The sequence below is a fragment of the Harpegnathos saltator genome, unplaced genomic scaffold, assembly GCF_003227715.2.
Source record: "Harpegnathos saltator strain DR-91 unplaced genomic scaffold, Hsal_v8.6 scaffold261, whole genome shotgun sequence".
Classification (NCBI taxonomy): Eukaryota; Metazoa; Arthropoda; class Insecta; order Hymenoptera; family Formicidae; genus Harpegnathos; species Harpegnathos saltator.
The window spans coordinates 44,276-65,743 of NW_020230052.1; the positions used below are offsets into that span (position 1 = coordinate 44,276).

Genomic DNA, 21,468 nt, shown 5'->3' on the forward strand with positions numbered 1-21,468 from the left:
CGCAAACACCTTTCGCCGGGTCAATTATTATCGTCACGGAAATCTTTAATTGATCCTAAACGATACGGATCACCCGTCAATTACATGGTCAATGACTAAGGCTCGGCCGGCTTGCGGTCACCCTTGACGTTCACGCACCCCCGAGCACCCACATCAACTTTGGATCGCGAGTGGGTGTTCACGAGTGGGGTTCGTCGGGCGAAGCAGGGGCAGGGAGGGCGTCTGGTGGGGATGGAATAAAATCACCGAGTCCGCGGGGAGGCAATCCAGGACAGTCAGTCGATCGAGCGACGCGGGTGGTGACGGTTGATCGTCGGTGTTCATTCATCGGCTCGAGCTCTCAAAAAGCGAGGCAAGGGGTTCCTATAACGTCCGGAAGGAAGAGGAGAGACAGAAAGGGAGATAGAGAAGGGTAGAGAAGGACCGATCATGCGTACGTAGAGGACGAACGTTCTCGTCGTGGACGATGCCGCGAAAACTCTCGCCCCAAACCACCCCACGACGACCAAGTGTGCGCATCACGACCGGCTCGCGGCTCAGTCGACGTTACGTCGCGTCCTTCGGCGTGAGTAGAGAGTACGATCGGCCGGTCTTCTCGTCGGTCACCCTCGGCGAACCGGTGATCTCATCGGCGAGGAGCGTTCCTTCTCTCCCGCGAGCAATCGTTCGGCTTGATTAGACGACAGAGCGAAAGAGGAGGAAGAGGAGAGGTTGCTCCACAAGGATCGTCGCTCTCTCACTGGATGTAACGAGTGAGTAAGAAAACCTCGTTCTCGAAGAGGATTCCCGACCGCGTGCGTCGCGCCACTCTTGCTCGCGCTCTCGCATGGATTGTGACGCCGGAGCAGCGGGGAGAGGCGGGACATCCACGTGTGCATGACGCGTAGATCGCGTAGAGTTGCACCGCGTCGGTTGATGGATCTGTTGCACCAACAGCATCGCACTCGCTCTCGCGACGACCAAGTGCTGCTGATTGACCGACTTCAGCTCCGCTTCTTCTGCATTGTTCAGTGTGGCAATGTACCGCGAGCTCGTGAACTTGGGTCATACGTATGAGCGGTGTCAATCTCGATATACGGCAGGCCTGACATTTTTTTAGTCCTTTCTGGTTGTTTCGGTCGGTTGGTTTTGGTGCAATGGCGTTAACTTCATATCGGGCCGATAAATCGTTCCTGTAACTTTGAACGGAAGTCGTTATCGTCGTGTTATTGTTGTCGCAGCTTTTTTACTGTTATGCCTGCAGTTTTCGCGAACGGAATTACCCCGTTTTTCATGGGGAACATAACAGAAGCCTAGAGATTAATTGAATAGTTACAATCGGAAGCTTTTCTGCGAAGAGCTTCATGATAATCATTCTCTTTGGCGATTTATTCGTAACTTGTAACTTTGAACGATAATCGTTATCATTGTTGTCGTTGTGCAGGTATAATATTAATAGATTCTATCGATACATTATACGAAAACTGCGCCATTGCACCGTAATGTTGACACCGTCATTAGAAGTTACAGATTAATACACACGGCGAATATTGCCGAACTATTTGAAAAGATTTCCAGCCGAAATTGTTCAATCATTCTCTAGATTTCTCTACAGCGAGAATGTAATAATTCCGATCAGAAACTTTTCTGAATAGTTTCATAATACCTGCCCAGGGGAGTAATGGAGACAGGACTGTGGAAAATTGGGACTGGACGAATTGGAAAAAACGAACAAAAGTCAAAATTGGTCAATTCGTCGGATTTTAATCTCTAACTCTCAATCTGCGATGTCTACTCTAGTAGCGACGATTAATTGTTTTTTTTTAAATTGTAACTTCTCGATCGTGATTCACGTGAAAACATATCAGCATGCGGCATAAACATTCATCGTAGCATACAATTGGTTGCAAAACGCGGCAAAACTTCTGAAAACGTCCATGCTCCGATTTAGCTCAAAAAGCTTCAATACTAAATAGGATAGGTTTTATTTTTTCAGATAAAAAATAAATATCCCAAAAGGATATTTGGCGACTCAAATGTTAACTAGTTTATTTAGATAATTATATATATTAAAGGATCGCCGATCACCTTGACCTTGACATACAGGGTGAACAAGATAAAGCGTTACGAATTTTTATTTATTAAGAGTACTATTTCTAAAGAAAGTTATTTTAAACAAAAGTTGCAATATCTGAAGGAAGATATAAGTCGATACTTACTATAGAAATGTTTTAGGTGACGGTCTTCAAGATCATTTCAAGATCAAATTAATTTTTTAAGCAGGATATTTTTTTAAGCGGATATTTTTTATACCGAAAACTGAAAAAGCGTTGAATTTTGCGTAATTTTGTGTATGAAATGTATCTTGAAATATTTTTCTGAAACGGAAATTTTTAATGATAGTTTAGAAGACATCCGCGTTTTATAATCAAACTGAACAAATCTCGAAAATGTTAATCACTTAAAATCCTAACTTATCTAACCTAACCTACTTATTTGATCTAAGTTCAAGATTGTCTTATATGTGTATGCATATATTCCTCAGCTGAATCCAGAATCTACTGAGTCGCCAGAAATCTTCTGATATATTTCTTTGTTATCTAAAAACAACCTATATATTTACAAAATTCGAGCTAAAGCAGAGTATGAGCTGTTTTCGGAACAATAAGTAAATTATAAATAATAATTATTAGAAAAGTTGCTTAGCTTTTGAGTCGCCCAAAATTCTTTCGGTATACTTTTTTATTACCTAGAAGCAGCCTACGTTTACAAAGTTTACTAACAACCAAATCGGAGCGTGAACGTTTTCGAAAGAATAGCCCAAAACGGTTCAGACGCTATAAAGAAAAATGTTTATTAAACTATTATAATCGAGAGCTACTATTTACGGGCTTGCACAGCAAGTAATTACTATATGAAATAAAGTGACCATACCGAGATATCCGATGTCACAATTGCAACGGATGATACGGAAAATAGGAAAATACGTTTATTGTACTCTTACAAACTATCACAAACAGAAGAGTACATGGAAAAAGATCTTAATTCGTAAACTAATAGGGACTATAACTAAATAGGGACCGAACGAAAATTCAGAATCGATGAAATGACATATCTGTTACCGCGACCAGAAATATTCGTCTGAACGTATTCGGCCGCTTTGAAACTCAATTGAGACAGCTAAGTGCAATTAACGAAACAAAAACCTAAATGAATCTTTCTCCTCCTGTAACCGAATTTCCGTCTGTGGTCGCCAGATAACAGAAAACCGAGTATTTTTTTTCCGTATACAATAAAGTTCCAATATCCACAGCCTATGTTGTCACTTCTGCTTCTGTCATAACCGATTATCGCGCAAACCTGCCAATAATGGCTCTCAATCGTAACAATTTACTACGCTCTGAGAAGCGTATTTCACTTCATCGTGTCGTTTCATTTGATTATGTCTAAACCATTTTGCAATAAATTCTGCAATCGCAGGTGCAAGAGCTGTCTCGGCGATTTTTCACCCAAGTTTCGGAATAAACCCGTTTTGTCCAATGGTAGAATTCCCTCGCTGAATAAAACGGCTGCATCTCGAAAGTTGCGCCGAAAATAGCGAACAACCTTCCTGTCCACGATCGTACACCGAATATCTTCCCTTTGTCGCCAATTATAATCGTGCAACGATTATACTTGGCAAGCGGTAGTATCGTACGGGAATCGCTGTCGTAACGCGAGAATGCCTCCCACGAAGCCACGATAATTACGATGCACGAAAACCAGAAGAACTCTGCAAAACAACGTTGCATACGGGGCGCTTCTTTTGTCTCCTCTGATTTCACTCGATAAACGTGCAACGACAATAGCACCGGCTATTGCGGAGTGCGGCTTATATTACGACGGAAATCCGACATTGCTGCAAAAGACTTTGCCGTCACTGAGCGATCACATTGATGCAGCAGATTCTAAACGCGCTTCTAAACGTTAACATTTTCCGATTATTAGCATCTTCCGATTATTGCTGACAATTCTTGCTGCTGCTGCAAATACTTGTTAATTGCGCATATCGCTCGAGCCGCATGTCATTTTTTCTCTCCTACCGTCGTTCGCAATTAACACATTTATTTTCATTTATCGCGGTATGATCAATGATGGTTATTCATTAAGTGTAGATTAAATCTTTGCTTGTTTTTTTCCCTCGGATAAAAATAAACGTGTTTTCCGACCGGAATCACTTTATAACGGCCGCGTGAGATTATTTCGCGAAAATATTCGTAGTTTCGTATTTCGGATTTTGCACATGCTGCTTGTTTCCGGCTGTCCTTTTGCGAGAGAGCAATTATGAAGATAAAATATAAAGGGCGGGATGTGGAGTTACCGAGTGACTTCGTGGATAAAATAATGATCCGCAAAGTGCTCTTTATTCTCGACGGGTTCTGCAAAAGGTGGAATACGAACGTAGGGGTTTCTTTTAGAAAAAGAATTCACTGCTGCGTCACATGTACACACACACACACGTCGTACTCACACGCACTCACAGCTGCATACGCTCGCGTCACGTACGTATAATACGCGATACATGTACGTAACTACATAAAAAATGCAAAGTCGGGCGAACGTTGAAATTAGCTTGTGATTTTGTTGCTTCTTATTTTCGTCGAGACATAGTTGCATTATAAGAAGCTGAACTATAAAAGACGCGCGATTAACGATTAACGCTCACACACGTTCGTTGAACGGAGTTATTGCCTCCGAGGAGGAAGGCAAGTCGCCATTCTTTCGCACGTAGCGAGCTTCCCGCTGAAAAGGGATTTCGCTCCGGGCTGTGCGCGCTGCGAAATGCAGCAAATTGCGCGGAAAATTTCGTTACACTTTCTCGTACTCGCGCGAGCACTCCGCTGATGGGCTTCCGCATCTTGCTTGCTCGACATTTCGGCTGTGAATCACTTCGCCGCCGCCGGATGGCGCGCGCGCGCGCGCGAATGAGTAGGCGTATGAACCAGGCTTTACGCGGTATTTCGCAGAAATACGCGACGTGTCGCCCACACTGCGCGACTACATGTGAAACGAGGATGTATCGACGTATTTTTCCGAAGTGTGTCGTACAAATGTAAGCCTGCCTACTTGTGATACGCGTGTTACCGCGATCGTGCGCTTAACCTTCCGGTTTATACACGTTGACCTCAGTGGGCCAAGGTCCGCCTCGGCAATCGGGGATTTCGTGTGTCCGCAGTCACTTCCAAAACCATTACCTATTCTTCATTACGTGCACACACATACGTAGAAATTCTCGCGGACCAATTCGGAATCGATTTCTCCACGAAGAAGATATGTCGAGATGTTCTTGCCTTGCCGTCTGTGCGATCAACAAAAAAGCGAATACAATTTTCATTCAAAGCTTTATTGCGATGATAGAGGAAAAATTCGGAACCACATGATTCGTCCATGATTTGATATTTTTTTCTCTTCTTTTTATTTTTCTTAAACATGCGCATATGAATTTTTCTTGCGGGTCAATTCGGAATCAATTTCTCCGCGAAAAAGATGTCGAGGTGCTTCTTGAGTAACAAACGATCGAGTATAAATAACGAATGAATTTTTCATTCGAAGCTTCTTCATAAAGATAGAGAACATAAGAATTGAAGAGAACAGGTAAAATTCGTCGACGTATTGACATTTTTTCTATTACTGCTTTTTTTAAGTATAAATTTTCAGATTCATAGACAGATTCGGAATCGACATTTCTGCGAAGAAGACGTCGAGATACTTTTGTTTCTTGAGCGATCAACGATTGCGTATAAAAAGCGGATAAAATTTTCACTCGAAGCTTCCTCGCAAGAATAGAGAACGTGAAAAATTGGAGAGGACAAGTAACATTCATCGATGTTTTCATCAAGGAAAAATGATTTTCAATCTAGCGAGAGAAGGCATGGTCGGAGGACATTCAATGCTTCGAAGATATCCCGTATAATATTTTATGGGAACAGCTGGTTTGCCGGCTATCGTGCTCCCTACTGTCCATTAATTAGCGTAAAGGAAGCGAAGGCAGCCGTCTTAAATTCATTAGCGAGCAAACAGTAACAATCTTTTTTTAAAAGCCGGCTATAAATCCCAAAAGCAGCCAGGATAAGGCGTGTATTTAACGTCGTGCCTCGGCCGATTATTTATTAAAGCATCTGGCGTATCCGTGTTTCTAGCGGTGTTTATCTCGTTAGGTAGTCAGCTCGCCGTAAATCCGACATCCGATTAAGAGGAAAATCCCTGGAGGAGAACTCGAAACGTACGGGAAAACGAGGAAGAGAAAGGCGAGTTGAATCGCGTTGATACGTTGATACAGGATTGGCTTTCAGAAGCAAGTTTTGACAGATGCGAGATTACATGCAAATTTCCCGGATACTTTAGCTCCCTCCACCCGCGGAGCATTATATGTTACTGTTTAGCATTGTACGAGACTCATTTCACGATTGTTTCCGATGTGTGCTTACTGGCTGCATTGCCGACGCGAACGTAAGCGGATATAGAGGAGAATAATTAAGCGACAACGGAGAATTTATCTTTTGATGTTTGAATGTAGATATGCATTTTTTGCCGAAAAAGAAATATATCATAATTAGAACAATTTCCTGAAAAATTACAATACCAAGAAAAATTATAATATCCTGAAATAGAGTTTCATTAAAATATTGCAACTGTCCAATTGTACAATCAAGTACATTGGTATGATTTATGTATCACTTGGGTACGGTAGAAGTACCTTCTGCTCAAAAAGTATCAAGCAATAAAACACAAAATATTCAATTATTCAGGTAAATTTATTTTGTCGTCTTCAAAATAGTTCCCATTCTGTGCAACGCACATATGTCAACTTCAATCTAATCTTCAAAACACTTTTCATAAGCCGATTTTGGTATGGCCTTGAGTTCTTTCAGCGAATTCTCTTTTACCGCCTCGGTCGTCTCAAAACTCTTACCATAAAGCGATAATTTGAGTTTTGGGAAAAGAAAAAAGTCACAGGGTGCTATAATTTACGAATACGACGCTTGCGAAATGATGTTAGTCGAATGTTTGGCCAAATAGTCACGTACGAGAAACGATGTGTGCAATGATGCATTATCATGATGCAAAATCCATAAATTGTCTTCAGTCAAAATGGTATAGACAGAGCCATTTGATATGTTGATATTAAGTTCGGCAGCAATCTCTCTTTCACTCACGCGGCGATTTTCAAGCACTAATTTCTTCACTCTTTTAACGATTTTGTCAATATTTGACGTAGATGGACGACCCGAACGGGACAAATCTTCGACGGCTATACGACTGACTCTTTTTGAACAATTTATATTACTCAACTCTGCGTTCTTAGAATACAATTATCCCCATATACTTTTCGTAGCATTTTCAACGTGTCGGCACAAAAAATTTCGTTGAAAACAAAATTTAAAACAAACTCTTTGCTTCACACTATTCGACATCATAAAAATCAGCAGATACTACCTGAAGTCAATTGACATAAACAGCTGCCATAAACAAACTAATTGATACATTGCTTTTTAATTCTGCATGGCAGTTAAGTACAATGGTACCAACTTAACCACAAAAGAATTTTGAACTATCATAAAGGCGCGTCATTCAAACGAGCAATTCCGGATACTTTTTGAGTAGATGATATTTGAACGGGTAGATATTAATTGTGCACTTGTGTATATTGTTTTCAGAATAACAGTTTCTCCTCGGAACAATTGTATATTTTCGAAAAATTGAAGTTTGAGATACCGCTTCTGTTCTCGGATTTCGGATTGTAACTTTTTGGAAAATTGTCTCAATTTCCGTGGATTTTGAAGTTCAAATTTTTATTTATTTTTTATCAACAGGAACCACCTTGTACCTTTGGTAAAATGCATGATAAATTATAAGAAAAAAAGAAAGAAGATAAAAAATGAATCAATATGAGAATATGAAAAAAAGTAAATTTTTTAATAAGGATATAGATAACTAAGGACAAATAAAAAGAAACAAATAAAAGGGACAGAATTAAGGTATTCGTTTTCGATTGATTTGATTGGTACTAGCAGCTTCAAAAGATATAGCAAAAATATTGATAAAATCAATAGATGATAAAAATCAATAATAGCATTACATTTAATCGCAAACAAAGAGAACTGATTAAATGGTTTGAGCTTCTCACATAACGTACGACAAAGTCTAACGTGAGAAATAGGAAAAGATCTAAGAGGCCTTATAGGAACATTAAATTTAATAATTATTAAAATTTTCAAACAGTCAATTAAACTTCGCAGGACTCTTAATAAGGATAAAAAATCAGTTATATATAGAGTCCTATTACTCTTACTTACATTTTTTTCAAAACAATACATGTCTCCCGATACTCGAAGCTTTTTCGCACTATCAAGAAATACTGAATTCAATTTCCGCATTGGAGCTGCGTTTTTTCGTGAATTTTTTTCCGTCTCGTGAATATTTTAGTTCACTTTATCGGGGAAATAAATATCAAGTTTAGAAAGGAATATTGAATATTAAATTGCTCCGTAAAAAAAACTGGAATGTCTACAAAATGTTAGAGTAATTATTTATATTAGGAAACTCCTTTCGCTGATGAGGCTTCACATTCATATATGTTGTCAAATACATAGCCCTGAGTAACAATTTTAGAAAGTTTTAGCCGTCGGTCTTTATTTATTAAAAGTTATTGGCGAAAAAAGTTTAAGGAATGTCACAGTTAGTTTCACCTAATCTATGCCTATAAACAGCAAAATGAACTTCCACCATTTGCTTCTCAGCCTAATTTGTATCTAAAAAAAAAGTCATGCTTTCCATCTAATAGAAGCGAAGGGGAATTGCATTATGAGCTATTACTCAACAATCCATTAATTTGGACTGCGCCCAACTGGACATACTGAAGGTAGAAATTGTCAGGAAGCGCTCCGAATTAGCCAATCGGAAAGTCAATATTGTCTTCCACCATGATAATGCAAGACTTCATGTGTCATTGCAAACTCGACAAAAATTATTAGAGTTCAGCTGAGGTGTTCTGCTTCATCCACCATATTCGCCCAACATTGCCCCTTTCGATTATCATCCGTTCCGCTTATTATAAGACTTCTTTGGAGGTATAAACTTCTCTTCTTTAGAAGATGTGAAAAATTACTTGGAACGTTTCTTTGGCGGGAAAGCACAAGAGGAACGGAAAATTCCTTTACAAAAGGGAAATTATGAAACTACGTAAAAGCTGACAAAAAATTATCAAACAAAATGGCGCATATATTATTGATTAGAATTTTCTCTTTTAATGAGAATAAAATGCATTTCGATATTCTTTAAAAATCCGCACAAACATATCAACCATAAAGAATTATTAACGTTGAAAACAAATCCACAATTTTATTTCCATCTTGACTCGCAAATATTTCAGCTTGGCAGTTAATGAATCCCAAATTTTCGACTTCTCATGTCCAAATGCCACTGCTCTGGCAGGTTAAGCCTGATCGCTTAACCTTTCACGCGTATCTTGTCATTCTGCGATCGTTAACGCGACAGCCTCGATCGCGATAATTCTTCCAGGCAGTGTCACACCTTTCTCTTCTATAACACGACTGTCAGTTTCCTGACGTGTTTTTGAGTGATGAACCGCAAAAACACGAACCTGCGTATTCTTGTTTGACATTAGTGATGGCCAACAGGCTATGCATGACGTAATTCATTGATAATTAAGCAGCGTTCGATCGCTACCGCGTAAAACATTATTTGCGACTTTGACGTCAACTTGGCCGACGCCTCCGACCATTACAATATTCGCGCTAATAATAACACAACAACTCGGCTACCGATGGCAAAACATTGTTTAAGACCTTCGGATAAAAAAAAAGAAAGAAAAATAGCTCAAACTAATTTCTCAGATTTGCGGGTCACCGCAGTTTCGTCTTAAAGTGGTTCGCCGTTTTCTAACGCATTTTTTGAAGTGTTAACAGTGTATTGATAGAAACAGGATTTACACATACGTACAATTAGAAAAAAATTAAACGAAAAATTAATTTAAATTAATTTAAAAAAACGTATCGCATATAGATGAAACGGATGTCGATGTCGCATTTTTAATTCAAGCGGCCAAATTACTCTTACACTTTTGATGAAAAACAAAAAGACGGTAAGGAAACTTGCAAAAATATTATAAAAAATTATAATATCGTTAACAATATAGTTTTTGAGGAACTGATATGGAAAGTATACAATTTCTGAATTTCTAGTGTGACGACTAATCTGTTTTTTAATAATATTTATTAGCTTATTAATTCATTGATATACATACACGATCACTCTCGTTGTATTTCCGTGCGCGGAGTCTCGTTTGCTTCTCTCAACAAATTCCACCTCAACAGATCTCCGTTACACTGCCATAATTATCTCATGCAGGTGTGCAATTACGAGGGTGGTCCGATAAGTACTTAACCTACAAAAGAAAAACGGAAATTTTGGAAAAGTGGCGATTTATTTCTCAACATAGTCTCCTTTTAGCTCGATACACTTGACCCAGCGATGCTCCAACTTCTTTAACCCGTCTGAAAAATACGTTTTCTCGAGGTCTGCAAAGTAGGCCTCCATGGCGGCGATGACCTCCTCATTCGACTCAAATTTCTGCCCGGCGAGTGACTTTTTCAAGTTTGGAAACAAAAAGAAGTCGCACGGGGCTAAATCTGGAGAATACGGTGGATGGGGCAGCAGTTCGTAACCCAATTCGACCAATTTGACCGTGGCGAGGGCGGAGGTGTGAGCCGGTGCGTTGTCATGGTGGAAGAGCACTTTTTTCTTCGCCAAATGGGGCCGTTTTTTCTGCAATTCGGCGTCGAATCGGCCCAATAATTCGGCATAGTACAGCCCTGTGACCGTTTTGTCCTTCTCCAAGTAGTCGATGTAGATCACACTTTGTGAATCCCAAAAAACGGTGGCCTTTCCGGCCGATAGGACAGTCTTTGCCTTCTTCGGAGCACGTTCGCCGGGTGAAGTCCACTGTTTCGACTGTTCCTTGGTCTCTGGTGTGTACCAGTGGATCCATGTTTCGTCGACGGTCACGAAACGACGCAGAAACTCCTTCGGATTGCGCTTAAACAGCGTCAAACACTGCTCTGAAGTGGTCTCACGGTTGCGCTTGTTGTCCGGAGTGAGCAAACGCGGCACCCATCGCGCCGACAGCTTTCTCATGCCCAAAATTTCATGCAGGATATGACCCACGCGGTCTTTTGAGATGCCTACTGTCTCAGCTATCTCGCGCACCTTCAATCGGCGGTCTGCCAATACGAGATCGTGGATTTTTGTCATGTTATCCTCCGTGGTAGCCGTTTTCGGGGCACTTGGGCGTGGCTCATCAAAAACCGACGTGCGACCACGTTGAAACTCGTTAAACCAATTTTTGACGGTCGCCATCGAAGGAGAAGAGTCACCGTACACAGCATCCAAGCGCTCTTTGATTTCGCTGCGCGATTTCCCTTCCAAAAACAAGAATCGAATCACCGACCGATATTGCTTTTTTTCCATTTTTCTAAAATCCGCGGACACGCCCGCTTCCACACGCGGTCAAAACAAAACTACGAGTCCGATTCGGCTGAAATTTCGACAGTAGCCGTCTACGAGAATGTACTACACGATAGTAAATTTCTCTTGCGATAGTGGCGCCATCGGGCGGTGAGGCTAAGTACTTATCGGACCGCCCTCGTAGACTCGGGTCGGCATCTCGTAAGATTTTTATTCTTGCCGACTGCGCTTTTTGGCTATGATTTGCCTGACACGGGAAAAAGTCGTTTTGTAAGCTCGATTACGTAACGTTATTGTATGTCGATGACGATTCGCGAAAACCCCACTCGACCTTGTGTTATGCAATTTTCGTTGGATGATGGCATATACGTTTGCCCGCTGATATTTGCTCGCTGAATCGGTTAATTATAACTCATTGGCTTCGCGTGGGAGTCACGCACGCACATACACCTCCGCTTTGTCCTTCATGTTCATTATTTTGTTATTATCAAAGAATCACATACCGCACATATTCGGGTACATGCAGAAAGTTACATACGAATATATAGAGTGTTGTCTTAAATACTATTGTGTATCTCTTGGCCTACACCAGGGTTTCCCAACCTTTCCTGTATTTCACACCCCTAAAACTTTATTAATAAACTTTCGCATTCTTTACAAAAAAAAATTATTCATATGTTTTATGGTAAAAATTATTCTTAATTGTTAGGGTTTTAAGGTAAGAAGTTAATTTATAATAATTTATTGTTACATACAATTGTTTTATAGAAATTAACTATTATTTTAATATTATAAAATTATTATCTATGGTATCAAGCTTCGTATAATGATACGTAATGAATATATACGTACAGATACGTAAAAAATATATAATTTTAATAACATTTTTTTTAATTTGATGATAAAAATGCCGGATTATTTCAGAATTCATCTTAATCGTTATTAATTACAATCACTTTTCCTCGCATCCCCGGTTTGGAATCCCTGGCCTGTACGCCGTTTTGTGAAAAATCGGTGGCATCACTGCATCTCGAACCTATTCGCCATAGATGGAAACAAACATTTTTTTATCGATTTCTATTAATCGCCCATAAAGAAATATTCTGATAGGTTTCGATGAGGCCATTAGTTCATGAGATATTTGCGTTTCAATATTTTGAACGTCGTTCTTGTCATTGACTTTTTTAAATAGTGACTGTAGATAAAAAATAAAGGCAATATCCTGCTTATTCATTAATCTTAGTTTGAGAAAAAATCTCGTTTTTGGAGTTATATATCTCGTTTAGGAGTTATTAAGGAAAAACCATAATTATAGGCTTATAAAATCGTGAACGATAATTATAGAAATATAGAGTTATGTAGAATTTGTAATACGCACATGTGCCTTGTATTTATTTCCAAAATGAGGTCTTTCCAAATTGAGACTATCTGTCCGTGAACTTTTCTTCGTAGAAGGACTTCAAAAATCGCCATCTAGAATACCGAACAGTATTAAAAAAACAGCCTGTATACATGCAGACGTCGTTCGTATAACCGTTTCCTCTGTACGCGGAACGTTCGAGCAATTTCGAGGGTAGTTTCGTACAGTGGCAGTCACGCGCGCCCGTACGATCAAGGATCGAAGGTGATTATATATTCCGAAATTCTCTCGGATAACGAGGTAATTTAATAATTAATTTACGAAGATTGTCCGGCAACAGTAGCCGAAAGCGAACTAATGTTCTGTCATTCGCTCAGCTAACGACACAGTTAATAATAGTACCGCTTCGAAAAGGATTTTCATGGGTCGATTTCTTTTTGTTCTTGCAACCTTCGAATTCTCAGCCATAGACGCGATGTAACTAAATTCTTCATGAAACCTAAGCTTCGAACCTAAGCGCAGAAGTGACCCACCGCGACAATTATTTGGCTGCAATTTATTTCGCGTCAGACGAAGTTAATCTTTCCGACTTTACATAAATGTATAATCAAGGATTACCTCGATCTGTCAACAGCACGAGAGGGCCAGGGAAGCTGATGCTTTAAAATTCCATAAAGAACATCGTTCCGCCTTCCATAGCGTACTATACACCGCTAACGCTTATATTATAATATTAATGACGCCAGCTGCGCGTAATGTGCGTAGAGTTACCAGATGCAAAATGACTATTTCCACATTTTTTAGGCGACGATTGAAACATGGGTTGTTAGAAAATTGTAGTTAAATTTGAAAGATAGAAGGGTAAGAGATGTCATTGCGTACTCGCAATAAATAAACGTGTGAATTAGGTACCAGCAGAGAGAAGTTTAGACATAAATTGTACAAATGACTTTTTTCTTTTTTTATTACACAAATGGCTTACTTGATATCAATTTTCTCAGATGACACGTCAAATTGATCTTATAAATCCCGATGATTGCTCTCACACATTTCTCTCTAATACAAGTTAAAAACATAAATATTATGATTATAATTTTGTTGAAATTCTGATTTTCCGGGACAAAAGACTGATTTTCCGGGACAAATTTACAAATTTTCCGGGACAATCCCGGAAATCAAGGCTATCTGGCAACCCTAAATGTGCGCCTCGTGGCAGCGATTTAGGTTCATTGACCGTCATCGCGGAAGAAGCGAATTCCGCGAACATTCAAGAACGCGATTTGCCCACCTCCTCCCTCCCCTCATTCTTCTTTTCATCATCGTCCGCCTGCTCGGCCGAGCAAGATGTTTCGGGGAAAAATCGATAAGCGCGGTTTCGTCAAGGACAGCTTCGCGTACTTTCGTGCCATCCGCGTGTCGTACGTTTCATCGCATTCTCTCACAGGGTCGCATAATCACGGGCGCATCTTCGCGGCCTCTAATCAGAATCAGCCATGCACAGACAGAGCCGCAGGTGATTAATCCTCGTTATAGTTTATTACAGTTAGGGTTAGGTTAGGTTAGGTTATACGAGGCGAGCCGCGCGCGCCGGCGTTATTATTATCGTGCGACGCGCGAAAACAAGACGCGTGTGAGACATAACCTCTTTATCTTTCTCTCTCTCTCGTTCGAGTCGCGCGTACTGTGCGTCGCCTACTAATTAACACGTAGACCGCCCGCGTTGATATCCGTTGATTGTACAAGAGCTTTTAACTGATAATAGAATTATACCATAGATATACAATATACAGGACGTCCCGTAATTCGCGCCCATTATTTACATAACGCTGTCCCTCATGAAAATTTCTGACAATTATTTCTCAGCAGAAATGTCGAGGATGGTTATATATTATAGTGATTTTTCAATTTTCAACATAAGACGTCCTCGAAACTAACATTCAAATGAAGTTCACTAAGTTGAAATTGATCGAAGAAAGTAAGTTTGTTGTCCATTTGGTCGTTCGCAACTTACACTTTAGGAATTATTGATGCCTTCACTTTTTAACTAACAAGAAACTGATAGATTTTTATTGAAAAATAATATTATATAAATAGCGGATGCGAATTATGAAACACTTTCTGTAAATATAATTCAAGATAGCTTCAAATATTCCTACAATACGCAATCATAAACAAAAAAGTGTTTATGTCTCGAAAAGAGTTTCCAGACCTATATTTATATGACCTCTTTTCATCCTTAGCAAGAGTAGAATATAGTATTGAAATTTGGTCATCTTTTTCGATGTCACCCTGTATATGCTTCATCGACTCTCTATTGGCTCTCAACCAAGTTTGTAAATGCAATTAATTATATTCTGCACTCATCTTAATGAGACTCATCGTAGTACTTGTCGCTGGTGATTGCCACGACAACGTACTTCCTAAAATACAGCGTACTCAGCGTATTGTCGACTAAAATGCTATTCTCACAACTGATGGTTTAGTTATAAATATAGCATTGCAATCGATAAAATCTCGCTAAAAAAATCAGTTGGTAACAATTCGCCACAAAAAACTTTTTTTCTTCTATCTGGCAAGCAAAAACATGGCGATATTCAAATGATTTGCTATGGCACTTTCACTCAATTCATGTGGAACCCATTTGCCTTCCTTTTGAATTTTTCCCATAGCTTGTGGGCGTTTAGAAATTGTTGATTTATCGATGTTTTGAGTTGTTCAGCCAATTGTTTTTTCATTTGAGCGGTGTTTCATTCAATAATACTTGCAATTCAGAATCTTCGAACTTTTTTGCTTGACCAGTACGTCCTTTGTCATTCAACTCGAAATCATCACTTTTGAATCGTTGAAATTAAAATTTACAGTTGGAATACGATGATGCTTGATCACCATAAATTGTAACAAACATTTCATAAGCTTCAGTTGCCGATTTTTTCAAATCAAACAAGAAAAGTAGTAAATGTCGAAAATGCAATTTTGTCCATTTTAGACACATATAAACAATGAAACTATCAGTAACAATAGTGCGCAGACTGTCATATGTCATAAAAAAATTTCAAATCTTTTAGTGTTGTCAGATTTCAACATTTATACTAACTGTTAACTTGTTACTAAAGCCATCTATTACTAAGGATCAGAACTAATTCAACCTCCTACATAAATACAGTTTTCATTAGCTTTATCATATTAACTTCAAACCCAATGAATAGTATGTCATCTGCGCTGCTATTATCCCTTACGTGCGTTCAGCAGTGAAACTGCGCGTACAGCGGTAGAGTTCTGCATCAAGATTAGCCGTGGCTAAAGGGTTAAGCAATTACGCGAGTCAAGGAAGATTAATCTTCGAATGTTTAGCGAATGTTTAGGAAGATTAATCTTCGAATGTTTAGCGAGTTCCTCGCGAAATTCTCGTGTCTTCGTGTAATCGCGTTTCGCTACTTCCGACCAACCATGCGCACGGCAAACTTCGTTCCGTGGTAAGACAAAAAAAATAAAGATAGGCGCGAGCGGTTAGCTCTCTGCGACTGCATAATAACTCCAGTGGGCATAATACGGAAAAGGCCTTCGTTGTGTATATACGAGCCAGGTTCAGGTATTACGTCGAATCGTCCTAAATCGATAGAGCCAGAGCGAGTATAGTCGGCTGGGATACAGTCGTCGTCGTCGTCGTCGTCGTATGGTGTAAGCCGCCAACTTTCCATGTGTACGAACTTTCCTCCACGTGTCCACGTCGCGCCATGACGTGGCCCTCTGCTTGTCGCCCGTTCGAACTCGTCCTTTCTGTCTCGTATTTGTCGTCTCGTTAGGCTGAACGACATTGATTAAGCTCTCACCATTGTTCTCACTTACCGATTAAAATTGGAATCAGATGATAGGTGTCTCGAACAGATAATATTGGGTTTCAAATAATCTCTTTGAACAACGAAAAATATCATCGTCATGTAGTTCATAAAATGTGTTTTTTTCAGTTACAGCTTATTCGTACAGCTAAGAGCCAACCGACGCGCGCTTGTGATGCCTCAGTAAGGCGAAATCTCACGATCGACGCGAGTAACTGATATCATCGGATTTTGTGTGTGCCCATTGAGTTTTATAATACAGGGTGCTAAATTTCAAACGTAACAAGTCAGATATCTCAAAAACTAAATGATATCAAAGTTCGTTTTTGTTTTAGATTATATTGTTTCGAAAGGGACACATTTTGATTAAAAATAATTTGATTTTAGGAGACATCACACATGGTAAAATAAAAGTCAAATTACTTTTTTAAATGGAACTCTAATTTTTTGAATAGCATTTGTAGTCCTTGTCACGACAAATTCAATGACCAATCTCACAACGTTTTATGAATAGGCATATTATCCGTATAAAAATTTCTCTGGATTTTTCCAGTTACAGTATAGATACCAATTAGAATTTGTTTTGGAAATTTGAAAATCGGTTATCCAATTACGATACTGATGCGATACGATTGCGCATCTCATTCTCATTCTTATTTTCAAACGTAGATTTTCCGTCGAGAATTTAAATTATGGAAGAAGAACAGAAATTATTGGGTTGTTCGGAAAATAATTTCAGTTTTTTGCATGAAAATGAAAGACGATATTTTTAATAGAAAGAAAAGTTTTATTCTGTTAAATATTGACTATTTTGTTCTAACACCTTTTGCCATCTTTGAGGTAATAACATGATTCCATGCTCGTAGAATTTCTAGTCCTTATTGGCAAAAAAATGAATAAGTGGTTTTTGATACCTTCGTTCGAATCGAAATTTTTATCATCTAAAGAATTTTGCAGTGACCGAAACAAGTGATAATCAGATGGTACCAGATCAGGTGAATATAGTGGATACGGTAGCAAATACCATCCAAGCGCTAACAGCTTCTGGCGAGTCATTGAACTTGTGTGAGGTCTGACGTTGTCATGATGAAATACAACACTTTTTCTGTTCGCTAATTCTGGTTTCTTTTGCTTGATGGAATCATTCAATTTGTCCAATTGATGATAATACACATTCGAATCAATTACTTGGTTGTTTGGTAGTAGCTTAAAAAGAAAAAATTATTTCTTTCCAATCTCACCAAACAGAGAGCATCACCTTCTGTTGATGGATATCAGCTTTCGATTGATTGCTTTGAGCTGGTTTATTACGTCTGCTTCATGATCTTTTGTGTTCAATATTGTTATACGCAATCCATTTTTCATCTCCAGTCATGAATCGCTTCAGAAATGGATCGTTTCCCTCACGTTTCAAAAACAAATTGCAAATGGTAATGCGACGAATCAAATCTCTTTCTTTGAGAACGTGTGAAACCTAAATATCGAGCTTTGAAACGAAACCAAGTTGCTCCAAATGCTCATGCATGATCGAATTCGATAAATTCAATCTCTTAGCAATTTCTCGTGTTGTTAAATGACGATTTGCGTCTACCAATGCCTTTATTTGATCTTCATCAGTCTCAACTAGCCTTCCAGAACGTGATGCATCTTTGAGATCAAAATTCCCTGAACGAAATTTCGAAAACCAATTCTGACAATGGCGGTTAGTCAATTTAGTCATTACATCAATTTAGTCAATACATCATCCCCATACACGGCACACAATTTTTTTCTTGCTTGCGTTACATTTTTGTCTTTACGGTAATAAAAAAGTAAAATGTAACGAAAATGCTCACGTTGGTTTTCCATTTATGCTAGGACACCAACAACAAAACAAAAACAACTTGACAGATTTCAAAACAACTTTTTTTCAAACAAAGCTTGAAAAAGTGCTTGAAATGTTGCAAAAATGTAAAATGATTTTCTGGTTTAAAATGAGGTTAACTGCTTAAAAAGGCAACTAACACCATCAATTTGAAAAAACCGAAATTATTTTCCGAACAATTCAATATTACGTTTGAAATTTAGCACTCCGTATAATATACTGAAGAATATGAGCTTTCAACGAATGAATATACAGGGTGTCTAACACTACGCATACGTCCGTTCATTTGCGGATGAAACTCATCAGACTGAGCGAAAAGGTCATGTGACATTTCGTAAACGATCAATGTTTTGCTGCAGTCTGACATCCTAAGGGCTTATTCCAGCATACTATAGAGCTTAACGACTATACCTCGCAACTAATAGCAGCGGACGTCGCACGCTGGTCGCCCGGGAGTTGTTTCAAAAGTTTCTACAAATCTCAAATCTCAATGAATCTTCAACTATTTTTTTTTTAAACGTTCATTAATGAATTTGTATTGGGAACTTGAATAAGTTCTCGCTGTTTTCCGACAGATGGTGTTATCTTAGCCCTTTTGCATCGGGCAATACTACAGCCAACTTCATCGTGAAGTTTCATTATTAGGCTCGAAGTGACAGTATATGTTATTTCGCCGAAGCGTAAACAACATATTTTTTTATAGCATTAAACATGTCGAATTTCGTGCCAAAAAAAGAGTATTTGCGAGGAATTTTACTGCATTACTTTTAAAAAAAAGAAATCTGCAGCTGAAGCACATAGAATTCTTGTGGAGACTTACGGCGACCATGCTCTGTCGGAAACAACATGCAGAAATTGGTTTAGACGCTTTAAAAATAATGATCTTGATGTTGAAGATAAAGAACGCTCTGGCGCATCGAAAAAGTTTGAAGACGAAGAATTGGAAGCATTACTCGATGAAGACCTATGTCAGACGCAAAATGAACTTGCAGAATCATTAGGAGTTGATCACATAACAGTTGCCAAACGTTTAGAAGTATTAGGAATGATTCAAAAGCAAGGAAATTGGATGCCGTACGAATTGAAGCCGAGAGACGTCGAACGGCGTTTTTTCACGTGTGAACAGCTGCTCCAACGGCAGAAAAGGAAAGGTTTTTTGCATCGTAACTGACGATGAAAAGTGGATACACTACAATAACCCGAAGCGTAGAAAATCATGGGATAAGCCCGGCCATGCATCAATATTGACGGCAAAACCGAATATCCATGGTTCCAAGTTCATGTTCTGTATTTGGTGGGATCAGCTGGGTGTAGTATATTATGAGCTCCTCAAACCCAACGAAACCATCACGGGAGATCGCTATCGACTACAATTGATGCGTTTAAGCCGAATATTGAAGGAAAAACGGCCTACGCAATACGAGAAGAGACACGACAAAATAATTTTGCAACATGACAACGCTCGGCTACATGTTGCAAAACCGGTCAAAACCTACTTGGAAACACTCAAATGGAAAATTCTACCCCACCCGCCGTATTCACCGGACATTGCTCCTTCTGATTAGCACTTGTTCCGATCGATGACTCATGGCCTGGCTGAGCAGCACTTCCATTCTTATGAAGATGCCAAAAAATGGGTCGATTCGTGGATAACCTCAAAAGATGAGTCGTTCTTTCGACATGGTGTTCATATGCTATCAGAAAGATGGGATAAAGTAGCGGCTAGCGATGTACAATGCTTTCAATGACATGTTCTTTACTAATTTTTTTAAATGAAGCATTTATTTACCCGAAAAAACAGCGAGAACTTATTCACGTCCCCAATAACAAATTACACGCTTTTCGATTTTCGTTTAGACATTCGAGAAATTGTTTGTCTAATCAAAAATAAAAATCTCAACTAAATGATGAACAACCTTCCATGATACTGACTATTTCGAGAGATTTTCCATAGTTGAACAGACTGTCGCAGAAAAATGCCAATGTGAAAAATCAAAATGGCGAAATAAGATGGCGGACACAAAATAGCATTCATAGCATTCATTTAAGCATGGGCATTAATATTTTATCGGTCAATCTCACTTACTGTATTGATAAATCGTTCTCTTTTTACAGTTTTCTGCAGTATACTATTTTATCCTCAATGAATTTATAATTTAAACAGATATGTCGTCAAATAAGAAAACTGTACAATTTCGACAATTTATTGAAAAATATAATTGTTATGTATAATTGTTTCTCCTAAATGCATATTCCTTAGCGACCCCAAAAACCCCCGTATTTTTTGCAAATTTATCAAATTTTGATATTTTGTGTCCGTCATCTTAGTCCACCATTTTGATTTTCCATTTGGAAAAGCATTTTTCTACGATATTCTGTTCAACCATGAAGAATCTCTTAAAATAGTCAGTATTATAGAAGGTTGTTCATCATTTGGTTGAAATTTTTACTTTTGATTAGACAAACAATTTCTCGAATGTCTAATCGAAAATCGAGCTCGTGTAATTTGTTACAAATTCACTGATGAACGTTTAAAAAAAATAGTTGAAGATTCATTGAGATTTAAGATTTGTAGAGACTTTTGAAACAACGTATCTCCCGGGGTACCAATGTGTGTCGACAGACGCTCGCAGGTTTCACGCGAAATACAAACATTTGTGCCCGGTCTTGGGCGGATCCCGTGCGTGAAAGAAAAACGCCATTGTCGTGTAATTAAATGCAATACACGTTATCGCGACGGTTTTTTCGCGCGACGAGGTTCCGGCGCGAATTGTCCGAGACTCGAAATGTGTGCATATTTACAGAGGCCGTGCATTTCCGTCAAAGCCGCGCACGCTCGCTATAATGAGCATAGGGAACAAATCTCCTCGCTAACAGCGAGCAAATATATGTCTTGTTACATC

The 21,468-nt window shown here is 39.0% G+C and overlaps 1 protein-coding gene across 1 annotated transcript in view; it reads left to right on the plus strand.

The window, feature by feature from the left end:
* The first annotated feature begins 266 nt into the window (after positions 1 to 266).
* The window catches only part of LOC105189488 (mitogen-activated protein kinase kinase kinase 3), a 285,702-nt gene continuing 264,500 nt past the window's right edge, over positions 267 to 21,468 (plus strand). Inside the window, exon 1 of the mRNA XM_025299321.1 lies at positions 267 to 752. The gene's annotated coding sequence lies outside the window, so the exon portion shown is untranslated. The remainder of the gene's footprint in view (positions 753 to 21,468) is intronic.